The 20845-nt window shown below is 44.4% G+C and overlaps 1 protein-coding gene across 2 annotated transcripts in view; it reads right to left on the minus strand.

Annotated features, from left to right (window-relative positions):
• The window catches only part of SPTB (spectrin beta, erythrocytic), a 128325-nt gene extending 108079 nt beyond the window's left edge, over nt 1-20246 (minus strand). For both annotated transcript variants that reach the window (XM_023255769.2, XR_002743150.2), the window contains exon 1: nt 20115-20246. The gene's annotated coding sequence lies outside the window, so the exon portion shown is untranslated. The remainder of the gene's footprint in view (nt 1-20114) is intronic.
• Nucleotides 20247-20845: the final 599 nt, after the last annotated feature.

Genomic DNA, 20845 nt, shown 5'->3' on the forward strand with positions numbered 1-20845 from the left:
ACGGTCCGTGAGTTTGAGCCCCGCATCGGGCTCTGGGCTGGTGCTCAGAGCCTGGAGCCTGCTTCCGATTCTGTATCTCCCTCTCTCTCTCTGCCCCTCCCCCGTTCATGCTCTGTCTCTCTCTGTCTCAAAAATAAATAAATGTTAAAAAAAAATTTAAAAAAAATAAATAAACGTTAAAAAAAATTAAAAAAAAAAGCTGGAAGAATATGTATCAAATTATAGCAAAGGATTATCTAGGGAATAATGAAGGTGGGTGATGAGATTTCATTTTCTATGGTCTGTATTTTGGCAAAACTTTACATTAGGAAAGCTTTGTATTACATTTGTAAATATAAAGGAAAAAGAGAAAAATTTAAATGTTCCCGAAAAGACTTAGGAGTAAAAAGTTAAGTCTCCCACCTCATCATGATGACAAAAGGTAAAATTGCCAACAACATAAGTCAGATACTTGTCACTTAATAAAATACTTCATACTGCGAGAATCTAAGATAATTGCCACTATGGTCTGATCCTTGGGCTTCTGCCTTTCCCCAAAATGGAGTTTGGGATGACAGGAGCTGAACTTCCTAGCAAAGAGCCCTCCTGTTCATTGGGCGTGAAGGAAATCTCCCAGTGACATGAACCAAGCAAAGAAAGTGCATTCACACCCAGAGAGCTTTCAAGAAACAAGATCCTCTCTTATCACCATCAACAAGGAGACTCATCTTTCACCAACTCATTGAATGAGCCCCTTTGTTTCCCCTACAGGATCATCATATATTCTTTTCCTGCCTCCACAGAAAGTCCAAGTGCCCCAGAATTCAGCCCTGAGAGGCACAGGAGGAGTCCTAGTACAAGCTTGTCCACATTTTCAAGAGAAACAGGACCTGAGAAAAGGGGAGGGGCATGCAGGTGGCTGCGAAAGTGTGAAGGCAAGAATGTTTGCTTTATAACTATGCTTCCAAACTTACATGTGTGTCACATACCTCCTATATCCCATTAAAAAAGAAAAGAGAAAGTGATGGAGCCTGCCTCAGGATGTTGTTGCAGGACGAATGTGGTAAGTCTGACGGGATCTTGAGAAATAGGCACTGATGCGTCATCCTCTGTGCCAGGTGCTATTCAGGGCATAGAAAACTAACAGTTAACGTAAAATCCCTGTCCTCGAGGGGCACAGAGACACCCTGCAGACCCACAGAAGTGCAGGACCCCACTGTGCCACCTAGGTGGTAGGTTGTGACAACTGTTCATCTGTGTCAGGGCACAGGCATGACTGTGCTGATTGGCTACCCTGCCACCTGATACTTTCCAGCCTCCCAGAGACTTCCATCAACCACCAACCCTCTCTTATCCCTTGCTGCCTTCTCATGCCAACCTCCCTTGCAAGGGCTCCTCATCCTCTCAGCCACCAAACCATGCTCTCCATCACCTAAAACTTCTCTCGACCTGTCTCAAACCATCCTTTTCCCACCCAGTTCTCAGACAAGCTCTGCACTCACTGCTTTCTCCTCCACACCACGGCTTCACTCTAATTCCTGATAAATGAGTTTTGACCCTCCACTAAAACTGCTTTCTTGAGGGTCACTTGAATCTTTTACAAGGCTAACAGTCTCTTCTGATCCTTTCCCTGCATCCTTCTCCCACATTAGTGCTATTAACCATCCTTTTCTTGAAGCTGGATTCCCATAGCTTTGGCTTTCCTTGGTTCTTCACCTATACATGTTGTTACATGACCATCATCCTCTAGATCCTCCACCTCCACCCATACCCTGAATGTAGGCATTACCCAAAGTCAATGTTTGTTCTCTTCCCTCATGCAATCCTCACTCCTTTCTGCGCTGCGGCTGTCAGATCGACACCCCCAGGCACAGCCACTCCTGGGCTCCACAGTTGCTACAGGAGCTCCACTGAACATGGTCAGCACGGAACTCCTTCTTTGTGCCCCCTCCCCACCCTCAGAGTTGCTCCTTCTTTTAAGACTTAAATCTCAGTAAATTAGCAGCACCAGCCTCCCAGATACCTGAGCTGGAAAACTGTAAGTCATATCCAACAGCCTTGCCCCTTACTTCAGTGCCACTGGGCACAACACACCCACAAGTGAATTTTAATGACCTCCAAAATGCTTTAAGACTTGAAAAGAAATGATTGGTGCCAATTAAGACTATAAAATCAAAACTAAGGATAATTCCAAAATCCCTTCAAATATCTTTGATGGTAAAAACATTACATTTAATATGGGATATGAGTAATTTTCATATGTCTGGTCCTCTATGTGATAGGGCCCACAAAAAAACAACAATGGGTCGGTCCTATCTCAGACACAAAGTCCAGATACTTTGACTTCTCTGAAGTGCTTGCATTAATCTCCTCCTTACATTCCCATTGTCCTGGTGTAGATCCTCTTAAGCCTTTCACTATATTTCAGCAGGATATCCTAAAACACACCTGACAGCACATCATTCCCTTATTAAGTTTTGATAGTGCCCCCAGGACCTGACATGTAAAGTACAAGCTCTTTCTATGGCATTCAAGGCCTGCTACAACCTACTCCCAATCTACCTCTTGGTTCCTTCCATCACTACATACTCCCACTCATCCTCCGCTGCAGCCACACCAGACTCATCATATCCCACATGCCCCTATTTGCCCCATGAAATGCCCTCTCCCCTACTCGGCCCGTGGAAAACTTATACTTGTCTCAAGGGTCAGTTCATATAGCTGCCCTTTGGTGAAGGTTGCCTTCCCAGGATCCCTGGCCCAAACCAGTCTCAGTTTCCTGGAGACCCTGGAGCAGTGTGCAGCCCCAAGATGGCACCTGCTTCACTCTGCCTTGCACTGCACTCAGTCTCCTGTGTCTGTCCCCATCGCAAAACCATAAACCTCTCCAGAGCAGATAGCTGAGTCTTAGTCTCCTCTGTACTTCCCACACAGCCAAGCACAGAACAGACTGTAATGAAGAGCAGCCGCCTTTTGTCCCTCTTCCCCACATCACTCTGTTTTGGCTCCACCATTACTTGGTCCTCTGTGTCATTGCTGTGTATGGAGTGGACACTTAGCAAGGTCTAAACCAGCAACATTTGGAAACTATGAAAAACCCTTAGCTTCAAACCCACCAGAACCATTCTTCCTAGTGTCCTTGATTTCACACAGTGAGAAAAAGACTTTGGGGTCAAGGGGATTTGGCTTCAAATCTGAAGTCAGGCATTTAATGGACCTTACGCAAAGGTGGCTTGACTAGCCTCAACCTCCTTACCAGTAAAATGGGAATGACGTCTAATTCAATGAACTGTTGTGAGAATTAAATGGGTTAAAGTGTTTAAAGTCCCAAGCATGGCAACTGGCATAGGGCAGGCACCCATATGTAAGGAGCAGCAGGAAACAGAAGCAAGGTCTCAGATGTCACAAACCATGTGACGTTCTCAGAAGTCATTCCCCTTCTTGGATATTCACATGAAATAGAGATTCTTGTGTCAGCATCATGAATTCAGGACTCCAGACTCCATGGTGCTGCTTATACATCTTAATGTTTATTTTTGAGAGAGAGAGACAGAGAGAGAGAGACAGAGACAAGTATGAATTGGGGAGGGGCAGCGAGAGGGAGACACAGAATCTGAAGCAGGCTCCAGGCTCTGAGCTATCAGCACAGAGCCAGACTCAGGGCTTGAACCCAAGAACTGTGAGATCATGACCTGAGCCAAGTTCAGACGCTTAACCTACTGAGCTACCAAGGAGCACCCCCCCCCATTTTAATGTTTATTTAGTTTTGAGAGAGAGACAGACACAGACACACACAGACACACACAAACACACAACTATGAGTGGGGGAGGGGAAGAGAGAAAGACCTAGAATCTGATGCTTATACATCTTAAAGTCATCACGGAAACAGTAGCAGGAGATACTACACAGCTGTTAAGACTCAAAGAGATCAATCTCCATGGCCTGACACAGAAAGACACCCAAAGTGGTTCATCGTTAAGTGAAAAGGGCAAATTGCAGCACAGTATGAAATATAAGCCACAGCAACGTGTGTGTGTGTCTAGGTGTTACATATATATATATACACATATATATATACATATATACATACACCTACACAAGCACTTGCATACCTATATTTATGTGTATATGTCTGTATGTGCCTAGAGAATCTCTAGAAGGATATATGAAGTTGTCAACAGTGGTTACCTCTGGTAACGGGTCTAGGAATGCCATTTACACTCTTCTGTACTGTCTAAATTATTTTTTTTACCACTATGTGTTCATGTTAAAATTATTTAAAACCAGTTTTTTTTACTTATTTTTAATATGAAATTTATTGTGAAATTGGTTTCCATACAACACCCAGTGCTCCTCCCAACAGGTGCCCTCAATACCCATCACCCACTTTCCCCTCCCTCCCACCCCCCCATCAACCCTCAATTTGTTCTCAGTTTTTAAGAGTCTTTTATGGTTTGGCTCCCTCCCTCTCTAACCTTTTTTTTTCTCCTTCCCCTCCCCCATGGTCTTCTGTTAAGTTTCTCAGGATCCACATAAGAGTGAAAACATATGGTATCTGTCTTTCTCTGTATGACTTATTTCACTTAGCATCACACTCTCCAGTTCCATCCACGTTGCTACAAAAGGCCATATTTCATTCTTTCTCATTGCCACGTAGTATTCCATTGTGTATATAAACCACAATTTCTTAGACCAGTGGAATAGAATAGAGACTCCAGAATTAGATCCATAAAACCAGTTTTTAAAATCTGTTAAAGGAGGAGGAGAAGCAGGGGAAAATGGAAGGGTAGAGCCAGGGAAGGACTGGGCTAAGGATCGAACCGAGAGAGAGACCTGGGTTCCAGTCAGACTAAATTTGCAACCTCAGGCAAATCACCTCCCTTCTGCAGATCTCCCTTATTGGTAAAATAGGGGCATTGAACCAGACATTCTTTGGAGATTTCTAGGTTACTAGATGATGTCTGCAAGGTCCTCTGAGTACATTTTTACCCATAGACCATCTCTCTCTGAGATGTTTTGATGCTTTAAGCATCAGGTTTTTAAAAAGGGAAAATACATACCCTATTTCATTTTGACCTCCTTCACATTTCAATGAGAAAGCACTCCCACCCTTTTACAGGCAGAGAAACCAAGTATATACTGTAATGATCACTTGCCAAGCAAATACACTGCTCAGTAGACTCTGCTGTTTGCAAAGAATTATGATGCCTGGAGTTTTATAGCTCCCAGTTCATTTGTGCCTCTTCTGCAGAGCAGAGCGGGCTCAAGGCTTATGCAAAACAACCAGAAGGCACTCTGCTGGTGGAAACAGGGTGAGATGTAAAGTGACTTCCTCCAGGTCAGAGCATAAACAAAACTCACTCCCAGCACATTTAGGAAGTAAGTATCGAACCCCTGGGATTGACACCGCATCCCTCCCCCACCTGGACTGAAAGCGTCACCTTGAAGATGCATCTCACTGCAGTCACTTTCTGAGCATTTTCTGGGTCAGAAGCAGTGAGAGCAGCTAAACCGAGGCTGCCATCAGAGTTGCTACATTGAGGGCAAAGTACTGAGTTACCTGCTCTACCACGCACCCACCCAACTCATCCAGCAGCCTGCCTGTCGAGTATTTTTCCAGTCTCCTGGGCAAAGTGACTTCACACAGCTTTGAATGCAAACAACCTCATTTGTCCTCACAGGTATGGGTCTCCGCCTTGCAGAGGGTACTGACTTCTTACCCCTTTGGTTCTACCATCGCATCACATCATACTCTCTATGCCTGTAAACACCTTTCATTCTGATAACTTCACACTGTGAGAGACCCTTCTGTCTGATGTCTGGGCAACAAGATTTCTCAGCAGCTGCAGAAAGCACATACAGAATGCACAGAGCACCTTGCAGAGAAAGGCAGAGGCTGATCCACTGACCCTAGAAGCATGAGCCTAGATTAGAAATGAGCAAAACCAAGACCATAGCATTGCTAAAATACTACAAAATAAACCATCTGCCAAAATGAAAAAGATTATTCACTCAAAAGGTGTGCAGTCAGGCTAGTAACCAGTCGTCAGCCTGCTGGTAACCTTTGCTGTGGTACCTAGTAATCTGTGAGACAGGATAATAATCACTGGCATCTGTGGAATCATAGAGCTTCTAGAAGCTGCTATTAGTAGACCCCATTCTCACTGTCACCTGTGGGTCAAGTTTGCTGACTGTTGTCTGCTTACCACTGGCTTCATTGTGCACCTTAGAACTCACTAGGGCCTTCAGTTGTCTTGGCTGAGTCCCTTCCTTTGTCTTTCTACACTCGGGTCCCCTGCACAAGGTCTAACTTTGTCCTTTGCCCTTCTTTATCTTGGACACATCTTCCCAAGACCTTTGGAGGGCCTTCCATTCATCAGTTCATCTCAGACCCTCCCCCCGCCCCAACATATTTATAAAAGCCTAGCAGCTCCACTCACTGCCTTTGGAAGTTAAAAACCACTTCCTATCAATCAATGGGCACAGAACACAGTAAAAGAAGAGAGCTGTTGGATCGTGGTGGGAGTGTGTCCATGACAGAGAGTTTTGTTAAAAGAAACAAAAATGCTCTCAAAGGCCTGAGCAAGCAGTATTCTCATGAGTCTTGGTGAAACTCACTTTTTGTCTGGGTAAGGCAAAAATGAGGGCAGAGAAACCAACTAATAGTACTGTAACATTTTACAAGGTAGTTTCTACGTTGACATACCTTCGTGACAACAAACAAAAAAGATTACATGCATCCAGAAAAAAAAAAAAAAAGAAAGAAAAAGAAAACCAACCAAACAAAAAAGGACTTCTATGCAGGAACTTTTGCTCTTTTCTCTGAAATGTTTTTCTTAATTCTTCACCATTATAAAACAAATCTTGTGTATATCAGTCTGAAACACCCACTCAAAGAGCCTTTCATAGTTGCTTTCTAAGGGTCAGCCTCAAACATTCACTGAAAAATGAGGTGGGAGTGACTGTATTCTGGATGAATAACTAAATTTTCCTAGCAATAGACATATTCTGATGATGTAAGTTAAAAATCAGCTGTTACTTTTGTGTCCAATAAATGGAAAACAATTGGAGAACACAGAGGTGGGAAGACAGCCTCCACCCAGGTCTCAAACATTCCTCTTCACTCCTTACCCCTACGCCATCAACACTGATTATCTCCCATTAACCCTTCTTCATAATCTTCATAGGTCACCATTTAGAGGATTACTTTCAGTGCTTCTTGAAACTCCCCCTATCACTCAATCAATCCACATTTCTTGAGCTCCATACAAGCGCCAGATGCTGCTAGGCACCAGTGTCCACATGGGCACCAGACAAATGTCCCTTCTTCAAGGAACCCATAATGTAGAGGAGAGTCAGACCTGTCCATAATCAACCAGGGTATAATGTGAAAAGTGACGCCTTGAGAACTCATAGGAGAGAGTGGATGTCTTCCTGCTTCAGGGAACAGGAAAAGTATCAGAGGGGTTATGTTTGAGTAGGGCCTTGAAAGATATATGTGTGAGAGTTCACAGCTAAAAAAAGGGAGAAAGACATTTCCAGGCCTAGAAAATAGTGGAAGCAAAGTCATGGAGGTGAAAACGCACCTGAAACGACACAGTCACAAGCATCCAATGTACAGTAAATAGAAAGGGAATGAAGCTGGCAGGGATGCCGGGACAGGGTGCCTGCCTGTTTAAAATTTATTCTGGGGCAATGAGAACGAACCACTGAGGGCTTTAAAGCAGTTGAATGACTCACATTCATGTTTAAAGATAATTCTTAGATCAAAGTGTAAGATGGTCAGAAAGATAAGAGTCTGAAGGCCAATTATTCAAACATAAGACAGTGAAAATTCAAAGAAACTAATTTGAAAATTTTGGAGGAAAAATGAACAGGCAGCCAACTGGATACAGAAGTGTGAAGAGAAGAAAATCCAAAAAAGTTGCTGAAATTCATACTTGGGACAATAGTGACAATGAAAACCTAGCTATGAAAACAGGTAGAAGAGCAGGTTTGGGGGTGAGGGAGGGAGCCCAGTGGCCCTATTGCTACCTAGTAAGTTTGAGACATTCTGTTGAACCGAATGAAGACAGCTAGCAGACTGCTACAAAGTAACAGCCCTTTGTGGGGCTACATATAAGGATTTAGATGCACTGGCAGCCCCAACATTTAAGAGCTGGTAGATGGGGCGCCTAGATGGCTCAGTTGGTTGGGTGGCTGACTTCGGCTCAGGTCATGATCTCGCGGTTTGTGGGTTCGAGCCCCACGTTGGGCTCTGAGCTGACAGCTCGAGGCCTGGACCTGGCTTCAGATTCTGTGTCTCCCTCTCTCTCTCTGCCCCTCCCCCATTCGTGCTCTGTCTCTGTCTCTCTCTAAAATAAAATAAAATAAAATAAAATAAAATAAAATAAAATAAAATAAAGAGCTGGTGGAGAAGAAGGAACAAAAGAGAAAGAAAAGAGAAGGAGGAAAGAAAGAGAAAGAAAGCAAGGCTGTGGTGTAAGCAAGATGGGAGGAGAAAAAGGAGAGCCTGGATCGCAGAAGCCAAGAGGGAGTTTACTTTCCAGCCAAGAGTGGTTAACAAAGTCAAATACTGCAGAGAATGTGGGATGTGGGTCTGGAAGAGGGCTATCTAATTTGACAATATCAGATCTCTTCTAAAGCAGTTTTAGTACAGCTATGGAGAGCTGCCTTATGACAGCGGGCATACTGTAGAGTACTAATTAGTATCTTCATCTTCAGATGTCAAAGAACTATGTTGGAAGTAGGATTCAGAACATTAATTATTTATTAAAAGCTAATAAGGGGATTCAAGCCTATTAGGTTAAATCATTGCAAATATAAAGCAACATATAAAGGTATACAACTAGTTACCTAATTTCAGACCATTAAAGATGCAAAATAAAGGGGAAAAAGACACTCTTAGAATTAAGAGCCATGGACTATTGACCTCTGCCCAAATATGGTGGGCACAGTGATTCTAAACAAGCACTCCAGAATAAATACTTCAGGGTTCAAGTCCAGCTTTGATCTTCTCAGTGTAGAATTCTGGGTAAATAAACTTCTTTAAGCCAGATATTTTTCATCTGTCAAATTAGGATAATAAGAGAAATGACAAACACACACAAAGTTCTCAGCCTATCACAGTATGCTGAGACACTTATAAATGTTGACTTATTATAATCATTATAAAAATCTTCATTTCCAAGTACATATGTATATATAACTCAATTATATATAATTTCAAACATTCATTAATTTGTAATCAATAACTTCTTTTAAGGTATATTTATCTTGAGAGAGAGAGTGCACACATGCATAAGTGGGGGAGGGGCAGAGAGGGAGGGAGAGAATATCCCAAGCAGGCTCTGCACTGTCAGTGCAAAACCCAACACAGGGCTCAATCCCATGACCATGAGATCACAACCTGAGCCAAGATCAAGAGCCAGACACTCAACTGACTGAGCCACCCAGGTGCCCCTAATCAAGAACTATTTTTGAGTAACTCCCCTCTGTGTACCAAGCATGGTGCCAGGGAGGAAGGGGGAAAAGGGGGGGGGGGGGAGGAGGGAGGAGGAGGAGGAGGAGGGAGGTGGGGGGGAGGAAGAGGGAGGAGGGAGGGGCGGAGTGAGGGGGGAGGAGACGACCACAGAGACGACCTAGTTCTCCATCACAAGAAGCATAGTCTAATGATATGGGAGGCAAGTTGACCATTACAAAACAAGATGATCCATCCCATAACAAGGGAAGGAGAACGGTCCTACAAAAACACATGGGAGGAAGCATTCCTGTGCTATGCCAGGACCTGGGAGGGAGAGGGACTGTCAGGCAAGGCTATGAAGAGAAGGCACACTTAGGCATTACAAGGAAGTCTGTAGATACATTTTTAAGGATAATAATATATATTAAGGTGCCATCACAAGCACCAAAAAAATCCCTTAAAAAAAAAAAAAAGTTAGAGAAAGAAGAAGCTCTTTGCCCAAGGGCAAACAGCAAGAGAAAAGGAGCTGGAAACAACCCAGGCTCTTGTCATCCAGCTCAAGGAGATATTTTGGTTGAAATACATCATCACATACTATTTACACCCTTCCCCACCTAAGTTTGGGTTACATGTTTTACAAAGCAAATTAAACATCTCCTGCCTGCCCTCTAAAAGCCTAGGATTTAAAAACAGGCACACTAATATACAGACAAATGGAAGAGTTTTGATAACAAACTATCCCCCAAAGACAGTGTTTTCAAATAAACAATTCTCAAGTTCAGTTTGGTTCCAAAGGTGAGGATGTTAATAAATTTTGCCCTTCCCTTTGGAGACCAGGGAGAAATATTAAAATTGCTTGGTTTGGATCCTGAAATAAATTAAAAATAGAATTACCAAATGATCCAACAATAAACTGGAGTATGGATTCCTAAGTATATACCCAAAAGAAGTGAAAACAGGGTATCAAAGAGATACTTGTATATCCATGTTCATAGCAACATTATTCATAATAGTCAAGGGATGGAAGTGACCTAAGTGTCCAGAGATGGATGAATGGACAAAATGTGAGAAATACATACAGTGGAATATTATTCAGTCTTAAAATGGAAATTCTGACACATGCTACAACCTGGATGAATCTTGAAAACATTATGTCAACTGAAATAAGCCAGACACAAAAGGGCAAATACTGTAGGGTTCCATTTATAGGAGGTACCTAGACTGGTCAAATTCATAGAGACAGAAAGTCTCTACGGTGGTTGCCAGGTGCTGGGGGTTGAGGGGAGTTAGTATTTAATGGGGACAGAGTTTGAGTTTTAGAAGATGAAAAAAGTTCTGGAGATACACAACAATGTGTACAACGTATATGTACTTATGCCGTTGAACCAAACACTTAAAAAGAGTTAAAGTGGTAAATTTTGTCATAAATATAATACATTTTTTTTAATCACATGGTAGCCATGCCCACTAAGTAACTGTATTTCGTCATTTAGGAGCAAATGAAAATACCTTGTTTCTAACATTTAGATACAAGGCCATCTGAAGAGGGGATGACAGCATGAGACTATGCCTCTTAGAAGTTCGATATCCAAAGGAGCAGAGTCCATTTACCATTCCTTGGGAATGGACACCTATGTAACTCATTGAGAAGGTGCCTCTGTTGCAGCCATTATCGGAGAATTTTTAATTAATATAATCCCTGTGCACCAGAACCACCCCAATAGGGGATGACTGTCAAAGCACACATTCCAAAAATTACTAATTGAACGTCTATGTGAAAAAGCATTATGCAGGGCTTTATGTAAGACCTACAACTGTAATTCATAAATCAGTTCTTGCCTTCAAGAGCTGCCTAGCAAAGCAAATAATAGACATAAGTTTAATAATAATAATAATAATAAATGAAGTCTATGAACATGTTCAATTAAATAGCACATGTAACTAACTCTAGCAAATTTGTAGAAGGGAGAGATTACTAGGGGCTGGCTGGAGTGTTCCAGAAAGACTGATGGAAACCACTCCAAATCTGGGAGAAATGTTCCGGTCTGAATGAGTCGAAGCAGACAAACCTGGTTCAAAGAAAGGGTTTGTGATGGGAATTGGTAAGAGATAAAAGTAGAAAAAGAGATTGGAGCCAGGTTATGGTTCTTAAAAGTCAACTGTATAAATTTGGATTTCCACCTCTACCTAGAGGGGAACTGCTAGAGGTTTCTAAGAAGGGATATTAGAGGACAAACACAGCTTGTCAGTGCAGGATGGCTTAGAAGAGGAAGACCCCTAATTGACAGAAAGCTGAGGGCGCCTAGGTGGCTCAGTCAGTTAAGCATCCAACTCTTGATTTTGTCTCAGGTCATGATCTCACAGTTGTGAGATAGAGCCCTGTCTTGGGCTCCATGCTGGGCACTTAAACCTGCTTAAGATTTTCAATCTCTGTCCCTTTCCTTCTGCCCCTCCCCAACTCGTACAGGCATATGTGAGCACGCGTGTGCTGTCTCTCTTAAAAAAAAAAAAAAAAAAGCAAGCAAGCTGGACTCCAGGCCTGAGGACTACTAAGTTACTAAGCATATTTATATATATGCTTATATATACAATTAATTTTTCTCAAAGGATACACAGGAAACTGTTGACACTGATAACTTTTTAGAAGTAGGATTGGAGGTAAGGGAAGGGAGTCTTTTAGTATACCCTTGTGCAATGTGGATACACTTCTTAATCATTGGCATGAATTCATTTAAAAGTTTTTTAAAATATGACAACCAGAAAGTGTTAAAAGATGTTGAGGCTCTAAACAACACATTTAAAACATTTCTAATTATAAAGTGAAATATATTTCCATCTTGTTTGCATTGTATCTTAATCTCTATCACATAGTGAAGATGTTGTGACAATGACCTGAAAGTAACAGCATAAAGTACACAGAACTAACTGTACATCTAAGGCTCTAATTCAAAATAAGCAGATGTCATGAGTCACCCACCATAAAACACCTTCTTTTGGGTGTACTTAAAGGAAAAGTCTGCCTGAGTCCATTCCAAATCAACTCAATTACAACAAAAATAAAAAGTAAGAGTCCACACAACATTTGACAGGATATATCCCATCTCAGTAAATGGCTTTTTCATTCTTAAAGTTGCTCAGGCCAAAAGCAACTGAGTCATCCTTGACTTATTCTTTTTCTCTCATCCTCTATCTCCAAATCCCATGAGCTCTACCTTCAATTCCATCCAGAAGCCAGCTGCATTTCGCCACCCCACCACTGTCATGCTGGTCCGTCATCTCTAACGTGGACCACTACAGTAGCTTTCATTTTACTCCCTGTTTCCCCTCCTGTTCTCTACAGTCGGTCTTCCACAGGACAGCCAGAAAGATCTTCCTCATAGACAAATCTGAACAAACCACTCCTCTGCCTGCAACTTCTGGTAGCTTCCTATCGCATGGCTAAAACACAAAGTCCTAGGACGGCTGCAAAGCCGGCATGATCCAGACCCCATTTCCTCTCCAACGGTACATCCTGCACTCACTCTTGTCCCTCCTCTCCAGTCACACTGGCTTTCTGCCCTCTCCTTGTATATAGCAGTGACCCCACCTTACGGCCTTTGCCCTCAATCTCAATCTCTTCCCCCAAACACCCCCATTCCCCTCCCTCGCTTGGTTTGGCTCTCCACACAAATTAAACTTCATCAGAGAAGGCTCTCCCTACCATCCTACCTCAGATAGAACTACCTCTCTTTCTCTTCACGCTGCTTTTCCTTTATAGCAAATTATAATATATACTCATCTGTTTGTTGTTGCTGTTTAGTTCCCATCTCACCCAACTGCTACGTATGCTCCGTGACATCAAATTTGGGGTCTGTTTTGCCGTTTTCACTGCTATATCCCCTAAACCTAGAATATGTCTGGCAAATAAAAGAAAGCTCTATAAATATTTATTGAAGTTTAAAGTACAAATCAAAACACCAAGATCACTAAGATCAAAACACCAAAACACTAAGATCACTTCAAAATGAGGCATAAGCCGGGGCGCCTGGGTGGCGCAGTCGGTTAAGCATCCGACTTCAGCCAGGTCACGATCTCGCTGTCTGTGAGTTCGAGCCCCGCGTCGGGCTCTGGGCTGATGGCTCAGAGCCTGGAGCCTGTTTCCGATTCTGTGTCTCCCTCTCTCTCTGCCCTTCCCCCATTCATGCTCTGTCTCTCTCTGTCCCAGAAATAAAATAAACGTTGAAAAAAAATATATATATATATATAAAAAAAAAATGAGGCATAAGCCTAGTAATGCCCAGCAAATTTGGAGTAAAGAAGTGAAAAATACAGAACTTCAATTGATAGTATTTAAAGCTATCATTTACCTTCAGCACGTTGGGAATCCACATACATGCTCAAGATTAATTCATAATTTAGGACAGCACCTGTGTACAGGCTAGAGGGTTTCTCTTGAGGTTTTGTACTTAAAGAGAAAATACTGTAACAAGTTTCCTCCTCCCTCTCTCCAACAAACTTAGATGGAAGGTTCTGAAGAAAGTAAGCAATCACTGTCTCAACCAGAAGGCCCAGAGTATTCAATTATTCCACTGAAGAGAAGATCTGGACAAAGCCCCAGCCTTGGTACTAGGAAATCGGGTCAAAGTCAGGTTCCCTCATGAACTACATAAACAAGGTGTTTGGGCAAATCATTATTTGTTTCTAATCCTGTTTTCTCTATTATAATTTATATCTATATATTTATATTTTAATGTTTATTTATTTTTGAGAGAGAGAAACTGAAGCAGGCTCAAGGCTGTCAGCGCAGAAGCCAACAAGGGGCTCGAACTTAAACCGTGAGATCATGAAATGAGCTGAAGTCGGACACTTAACCAACTGAGCTACCCAGGCACCCCCATTTTCTCTATTGTAAAGCATGAACGATGAGGTCTTCCCTGCTTCTTCACACGGTCATTGTAAAATAAAATAAGATGATGCATATACAAAGGCATCCTGGAAGCTGAGTGGATTATACATCATCTATGTGACCATCAACTTGTGCCAGCTAATCTCCAGTTCACAATCCCTTTCCCACCACTAGTGAGCTTTGTTTAAACAAGCATCTGATCTGGTCCCTCCCCTGCTCAAAAGCCTTTATCGATTTCAACTTGAACCTCTGACGGTTCAAGCCTCTCCACAAACTGAACCCAAACCATCTTTCCAGTCATATTTTGGCCGCTTCCTGGGCTGTGCCCTACATTCCAGCCACAGGGGACTACTCCCCATCCCCTAACTTACTCATGCATTATTGCACATCTATGTGGGTGAGGTGCCTAAGCCCCCACCCCTACTCATTCCTCCTTCTTTCCTTAGAGAAATCCTAGGCACTCTCCCACCTGAATTAGACCCTTTCTGGGGTGCCTGGGTGGCTTAGTCGGTTAAGCCTCTGACTCTTGGTATTGGCTCAGGTCATGATCTCACAGTTCGTGGGTTCGAGCCCTGTGTCAGGCTCTGTGCTAACAATGTGGAGCCTGCGTCAGATCCTCCCTATCCCTCTGCCCCTCCCCTGCTCACTTGCTCTCTCTCTCTCTGTCAAAATACTATATAATAATAATAGTAATAATAATAACGAATTAGACTCTTTCTCCCATGGGCTTTCTCTCAGGTGCCCTGTTGAATCATTACTTGTTTGCAAGCATATTTCCCCACCAGACCAGCAGGTCTCCATCTGATGCCTTTTCATGTCCTCAGCATAGAACAGTGTAATGCACACAGTAGGTACACAATGCTTGCTGTCTCTGAATATTTCTCAAATGGCTCTCTCAGGCCTTTCCAGCTCTTTCTCTGACTTATGGCTTGGAGGCAGTATTAGGAAAGGGCTTCTTTTACTTTTCTACTCCTGAGAAAATATGCTGGGAGATGCACCTTGCTGACCACTCCTAGGGGGCTTCCAGAAACAGGCAGGAACTAAGCAGAGGGACAGAATGAAGCTAGGGGTCTCTCTCCAGGCCTCGTAAGTTATATCTCTAAAGTGTGCTTCGTTTTATTGGAAGCGCTATGAATTCTCAAATGAGACACACCCTAATACAAATGGAAATGATTTTCAACTTACTCAGTTTCAGGATTATACAACTTTCTGTTCCTTTTCATGATAGTGGAAACTCCTGAATTGACTATAATTCAAAGCAATTATTGTTCTTCAGCTGCCAAGGTGCCCTGTTATTCTTTTCATAACTATCCTGGATGATCTGAGCCCCTTTCAATGCAAAGTCTATTTTTTTCTAACCCTGTACCTTTTCATTTGCTAAATTTATAGCATTCAAATGAAAGGAAGAAAGGAAGCCCCACTTTTGCCCCCATTGCGAACATGATATATGGGTTTTAATTGCCCTTGTAATTATACCCTTGTCCAGATCTGCACAGGTACAGTATAGAAATTAAGCACAGCAAAGCCTGAGAAGGCCTCACTGCGGTAGGAAGACGACAGCTTCGTAATGCTTCCTGCCACCAGGAGAAGGAAACAGAACAACGAAAGGTGGTCTGGGAATGTCATAAGCTAGCCAGCAATCTCCACTGAGGAAGCATTTTCTGTCTATGACCGCCTCTAAAATTGTGTTAGCTGTAAGGCTGGGGATCCCCTGGTGGTTTGATGTTCAGCTAAGGCTGGCTGAAAATGGCAGAACTTGGATTGCTCGGCTGTGAATTAAGAAATAAGCACAGCAACAAAGGGAAACATGCTATGACATTTTCTAAATATTTACCAAGGGGAGTTGACAATTCAGTGACTGGAGCCAGATCTGACAGTGAATTCTGACTGCCTCCTACACCCTTGATCACCATCTCCATCTCCAAAACCAGGTGACCTTCACCCCTTGGGGTTGGCAGAAAAAAGAGGCATCTTTGTGATAATCCAGCAAATGCTACGTGATGATTTGGGCACACAGACCACTGCATTTCTTCTCCACCCCCGCCCCCCCAGATTTCTTACCTAGGGTAGAGGAGTAACCAAAGAGCTATCTATATAATCAACTGAGTCAATACAAACTACTTCTAAGATGAAATACTTCTTTCCACAGCAATTTCTGACTAGTGATATCCATATGGTTTCAGAACCCAATATCCATGAACTTCCTTGCCTGTCCTCATTATAAAATGAAATTTCTCATCAGCCCACACAACACAATTATTTTCATTCTTGATCCTCCAAAATCAACTGATAAATGTTAATCTGCAGGTCTGAGGTTGTAAGAAAAAATTATGGATAATGAAGAAATGTGCTTTATATCACTTTAAACCTCCTGTTGGTCAGATTTCCTACATTTTAAGGTCTTGGATAGAGAGTATAATTTTGCATTTGATTTTACAATCTGAAATAACGCAGTTCAAGAGCAACTTGGTGATTTGGTTTAGATTAAAACAGGTATCTGACACTCCCAATAATTCCCCCAAAGTCCTTTCTTTCCCCACTGTCCCAGAAATGTTACATATTTATCTTAAGTTTTGTACTAGCTCAAGATAGTAATGTACACACCTATCATGCGAAAATGCATATATCTGTATACCTAACAAGCAATGCGGAGATTATGGAACAGTTTAGAGTTTAATGTTCACTAATGTCTTCTCACCTGCTTACCTCCAGTACTTTTTTTTTTAAGATTTTACTAAGGTGAAAGTAATTGGATATTAAAATGGATGCTCTCACAGTCTCCCTCAAAGGAAAGAATACTTCAGTGGTTTGGTTAGGCAGAACTTGAGGAAATAAACCTAATACTGGTCTTGGGAGAGAGGGAGGAAGGAAATGGGCAAACAAGAGTAAGAAACATGGAAGGCACATCATAGCCCTACAGAGATGACCAGGTAAACTGCAGTTAGGTCTCCCCTTCAGGCAGCAGCCACATAAACAGAAGGCTGGACTCAGTGACCTCTAAGGTCCCTTCCCACTCCAATAGCGTTTGCCTCGTGAATTTTTTATAGTCATCCTCTGTTCTATCACACTGTCCCCATGCATCATCAAGCCCTCCTGGCCACTTCCTCAACTGAAAGGAAAATCTGTTTTCAAAAAAATCCATGCTTTGACTACTGCCAAAATTTCAGTTCCGTCCTTGAAACAATGACCTGAACATAATGGGCCAGGCTAAACACCTCTGAGCAAATAAGTACTCAATACCGTCTTCAGGCAACATTATTTCACAGACAGATGCAGAATTATAACCCGAAGTTTTGAGAGTGAAAGACTGTGAGGCTAACAGGCCATCCTATAATCGAATTTTTCCGACTTGTACTTCTACATCCCCTGCTGAATGCCTAACCTTAAAAAGAGAGTAGGTACCGAACAACAGCGTTTGAATCCTGGCCTCACCTCTCATCAGCTGTGTGATATGAGACAAATTATTTAATCCCAAGTCTGTTTCATGACTTGTAAAATGCTGATGATATAAACTACCTCACAGAGTTACTGTGACAATAGGATAAAAAACAAAACAAAAAAACACCTCTGAGCATTCATTTGTTCATTCTCTTCTTCATTCAACAAAGACGAACTGAGTGTCCACTACCAGACAGGCACCAGTGTAGAAAAGATGGAAAAAAATGAAAGCTATTATTACTCTCGTTTACCCAGTTTGTTTTCAGAATTGTGGCAGAACCGTCAGATTTTGACTTGAGTTCAAAACTTTCATGACTAAAATAGTCATTTTTGGCTTGTCAAATATGATCCCTCATGGGAGTGCACCTACTGCCATACCTTTATGTACCCCAAAGCTAATCATCTAGTAGGTGTTCAGCTAGAGGACACCCTCAGAACATTTGGAAGAAGCCACAACCAGAGCAAAAGTGGTATCCTGGTATCCCAGCTCTCAGCTGGGCAAGCCAGTCAGGAAAACTTGATATGCCTGTGCTACAAGACCCGTCCTGGATGCCTGGGAGATTTCAGGTGCTTTCAATTCCACCAGTGGACTCTGAGCCTTCCGAGAATTTAGGATTAACAGGTCTGGCTCATCCCCAATCTTTGTGACTGGGCCACAGATAAAGCTAAGAGCAACAGCTAAGGGGTATAAAGACCATTTTTCAGAATGTAGGGTTTATGTTTTTCAGCTGTGTTTTACTCTAGAATTTGATAAAGTTCTGTATAAATGATCCACCTCTGAGGAGTCCATTAGTTTCAAGGCTGGTAGGCTCTCCAGCGTGAGCCTAACATTCCTTCTCCTAATTAGCCCCAAACCTCCGGGCAAGTACAAGCCTACTGTGTTGGGTGCTGGGCATGTCCTACACTTAAACATTTTGTGCTTACAAAAAAGAGTCTTTAAAGACATTCTGGAATCCAGGGCTCCTAGAAAAAGAGTAAAAGTCTGACTCTGGCCTGAAATAGGAAATAATCTGCCCTAGATCACAGGGTGGTCAAAGAGCGAATTCTAGAATCAAATTCAGAACCATCTGTGAACCTGAAGATAGGTTAGTGGACAATATAGAGGTCCCTAAAACTTCTGATTTGCAGACTCCTCTCATTCAGGAGCCACCTGAATCATTTTCCCTAGAAACTGAAGTATAGATCAGAACAACTCAAGGCTATGAGTTTTGGATTGCTATCTCCTGTCTGGAGGTAACAGCCTAGGCTCTCCACAGACAGGAGTTATGGTTACACAAATACGGTCACTATCTCTCCACACCCCTCCCCCCCATCTGATGCACCTAAAAAAAATTTTTTTAAGTGGATTTTCATTTCCCTTCAGCCAGTTTAGCGCGTTATTATCAACTCCTGACGCCTCTAATTGCTCAGTGAAAACAGTGGTTTGGATATTAATAGGCTGTAAATCAAGGCCCTACCTGGAGCTTGTTGTCACGGAAACGGTACTCAAGCCCACAGCAACTTCCCCACCCTCGGAAGTCTGGAAGAGTTAGTGGGAGTTGGGGATGGTTTTAAAGCTCCTGTTATTTCTCCCACTTTCTGCTATTTTTCTCAGGGCCAAGTTGTTGGAGAAAGAGGAACTGGTGAGGCGGGTGAGAGTATAGTGGACAGCAGCAGCTTGGAGAACTCTTTGGGAGAGGAGGTCAGGAGGTCCTTGGAATATGCCTCGGGCATTCTGCTCTTTCCTCCTTGGGTCTGCACCCAGCCACTCCGCATCGTTCCCTGCGGCCGGCGGTCGGACCCCCCCCCCCCCCCGCCTCCGCTGACCCTCCCTGTCCTCCCTGCCTGGACACTGGACACTGGGCTGCCTGGGGAGCGCGCGGACAAGTTCCCTAGAAGAGAATCTGAGCGGCCCCGGGCTGAGAAGCCCCGCAGCAGGAGGCGGAGGGCACCGCGAAGGTCCGACAAGCTCGAGACAGAATACCTTTTGCCCCCATGCCGGGGTCCGGGAGGATGCGGCCCGAGACTTAAACACGCACCGCCCCCCCCCCAACAACCTCCGCCCTCCCAGAGCCCCAGGGCGACGCTCCAGGATCCAGCTCTCCAAAGCAAAGCGCCCCGCTCGGCAAGTGCCTCCGAAGCCCACGCGGATTCCCGCGCCCCAGGGTGTTCGCTGCCGCAGCCGCCAAGGGCCTCCTGGGCCCTACGCCCCGCACCTGGGGCTGAGCCCCTACCCGGTCCCCTGGGCCCCGCGCGTCACGCGCCCCCTGGGCCCAGCGCCTCCTCTGCGCTCGCGCCGCGCGCCCCAGCCTCGCGCATCCGCACCCGCACCCAGCCCCCGCCGGCCGCTGGGCCCTCCCGGGACTCACCTGCGTTGGGGCTGTAGCAGCGGCCACCCCGAGCCCAGGGGCGGCGGCGGCGCAGGGGGAAGAGGGCAGCACGGGGCTCCTAGCACAGCAGCCGCCGGGCGCCTGGTGCTGCCGAGCCGCGGACCCGCCCAGAGATATAAATAACATTATCTGAGGAGGGACATTCCTGCCGGGGGACATCGCTGCTGCCGGGACCAGATAGTCCCGCGGCGGGGGCGGGGAGGCGGGGCCGCAGCCTCCCGCAGCGCCAGGCCCAGCCCCCGCCTTCCCCACCCACTCCCGCACCTGCCAATCAGCCTCCGCGCCCAGGGGCACCTGCCAGGCCTCCGCCCGGCTCTCGCGGCCGGCCTCCGCCTCCTGGCTGGCCGCCTGGGCCCGGGACGCCAGAAGCTCCAGCCGCCCGCAGCGCCCCCATCGTCGTTCACCTCCCCTAACCGCCCGCTACCCCGAGCTCCCTGCGGCGGGAAAAAGGTTTGACTCTGCAGCTCGGGCCTAATTCGTGAGCCCGGAGCAGCAAGCCTGGCCACGAAAATGAGCCCTCCAGCCTTTCCCGCCCTGCGTCCCCACTGTGTACTGTCAGGTTTTTAAAATATATTAAAACACACGCTTAAACCGTAGGGTGGGCGAGGCGGGAGCCCCGACCGCGCGCCCCCGCTGCAGCGGGTTTGGGAGAGATTGTTCCCCGGGGCTGGTGTTAGAAAGCACGCTCCGGGGCGCACTTCACTTGGCAG

Source organism: Felis catus, chromosome B3, assembly GCF_018350175.1.
Source record: "Felis catus isolate Fca126 chromosome B3, F.catus_Fca126_mat1.0, whole genome shotgun sequence".
NCBI classification, from domain to species: domain Eukaryota; kingdom Metazoa; phylum Chordata; class Mammalia; order Carnivora; family Felidae; genus Felis; species Felis catus.